The sequence below is a fragment of the Octopus bimaculoides genome, chromosome 1, assembly GCF_001194135.2.
Source record: "Octopus bimaculoides isolate UCB-OBI-ISO-001 chromosome 1, ASM119413v2, whole genome shotgun sequence".
NCBI lineage: Eukaryota > Metazoa > Mollusca > Cephalopoda > Octopoda > Octopodidae > Octopus > Octopus bimaculoides.
The window spans coordinates 35,219,528-35,221,935 of record NC_068981.1 but is presented as its reverse complement, the minus strand read 5'-3'; positions in this window follow the sequence as shown (position 1 = coordinate 35,221,935).

The window sequence follows — 2,408 nt, the reverse complement described above, 5'->3', positions numbered from 1 at the left end:
ATCGCAGCGTTACTCAAGAAACAGGGAGAAAGAGTGAGAGAAAGTTGGGACGAAAGAGTACAACAGGGGTCACCATCACCCTCTGCCGGAGCCTCGTGGAGCTTTAGGTGTTTTCGCTCAATTAACACACACAACGCCCGGTCTGGGAATCGAAACCGCGATCCTCCGACCGCGAGTCCGCTTCCCTAACCACTAGGCCATTGCGCCTCCACCCTTCTTTACGTACTGAGTCCAAATTTCACCAAAGTCGACTTTGCCTTTCATCCTTTCGAGATCGATAAAATAAGTACCAGTTGAGCACTGGAGTCCATGTAACCAACTTACGCCATCCTACAAAATTGCTGGCCAAGTGCCAATATTTGAAACCAAATATATGAACCACGTATAATGTTGCTTACTTCAGTGTTTTTCCATCAATGCTACAGTATCCGTTGACCCTTGGATCCGATCTTGTACTAGATTCACTCAAGCATTTCTGATTCTCTCATCTCGCCTCCTCTCATTAACCATACCATTCCCACCCCATTATCCAGCTCCACGCTAACCACTGTTTCCACCCCTTCCTTTCCAAAATGTCGACCCTCTGGAAGTTTCCCCGTGTCCATGTTTTTTTTTCTTCTGCCGTCGTTAGCTTGCAACTTTTCAAAAAAGACACTTACTGCATCGATCTCACCGGTTTCGGAGGTTATGGTTCTAAGAAAATGGCTCTCCCCACTCAAGACCCTTCCCGCTGTATGGTTACTCGGCCTATTAGAAACTGTCAAGTTTTTAAATCAAAACCTACCGTCTTAAAACACGTAAAGTTGAATTTAACGTTAGCATCTTATGAAGCTAAATTTATAGTTCTAAAATTGCAGAAGAATTCGTTGCTGGGCAGTTTGGTTTAATGGTAAAACACTTGACATGTAATCACAAAGATGTGAGTTCGAGTCTCATGGCTGGCCGACAACGTATTTTTCTGCAATAAATGGATAATTTATCCTGATCACGCTATTTATAGCATTATCACGCGTTTGAGAAATAAATTTATTTCTGTATCTTACAATACATCTCAACGCTTCTAAAAAACGAACAAACTTTGCTTGTTTACTTTCATCGTAAAGTTGAATTTAATGAGATCAATGTCTTAGTTTAAAGATACGCTCAAGCAAGACTGATTCCAACAACAAAAATAACTACAACAACAGTGATAGAAACTGCAGCAATGGCCATCACAGCAACAATAATGATTACAACATTTGTAACAACAATATCAAGAACAGTAACAACTACAACAATAAAGGGTAAATAACCCCCTTCGGTCATGACAGACCATGGGATTGCACTTGGAAAGTTACCCTCCGAGGCACAAGTCCGGGGAAGGTTGTTTTATGGAGGACCATCAGTCGCCCATGCATACCAGCCTCCCCTCTCCATGCCACCGATGTCATCCAAGGGAAAGGCAAAGGCCGAAACAGCTTGGTACCGGACACGTCGCAACTCATTTTTACGGCTGAGTTAACTGGAGCAACAGTGTCTGGCTCAAGAACAACCCGGTCCGGGAATCGAACTCACAACCTCACGAGTGTAAGCCCGACGCTCTAACCACTGAGCCATGCCCTTTCAGCTATACCAATAGCAACCGCAGTGATGAAACTATTTACGTTAGAGTGCATTGATAATAGTAATGGTGGTGATAATGGTGGTGCTTATTGTGTAGGTGGTGGTGATGGTGGTGATAGTGGTGGATGATAGTGGTGGAGGTAGTCATGGTGATAATGAGGGTGGCAATGGTAAAAGTTCTGCTCTTGTGAGGTGTTGATTGTAGTGATGATGGTGTTAATAATGGTGGAAATGGTGGTGATGCTAATGATGACGATGGTGATGGAAATGGTTTGAGGTCTTGGGTTTAGTGTTGATTGTGGTAGTATCGGGGTTGTGGGTGTTTTTATTGTTATTTTTAACGGTGGAACTCGAAGCAGATAAAGCTACAAATAATAGCGTGTAAATACTGGTAAAACAAAATCCTTTTCGATACAAAAAAGTCGAAAGTTGCCCGTGGGACTCGAATCTTCATCTGATTTGTTTTTAGATCCAGTTCAGCCTTGATTAAACAGTGTTATGATTAAAGGCGTGGAGGCGCAATGGCCCAGTGGTTAGGGCAGCGGACTCGCGGTCATAGGATCGCGGTTTCGATTCCCAGATCGGGCGTTGTGAGTGTTTATTGAGCCAAAACACCTAAAGCTCCACGAGGCTCCGGCAGGGGATGGTGGCGAACCCTGCTGTACTCTTTCACCGCAATTTCTCTCACTCTTACTTTCTGAGTTTCTGTTGTGCCTGTAATTCAAAGGGTCAGCCTTGTCACACTGTGTCACACTGAATATCCTCGAGAACTACGTTAAGGGTACACGTGTCTGTGGAGTGCTCAG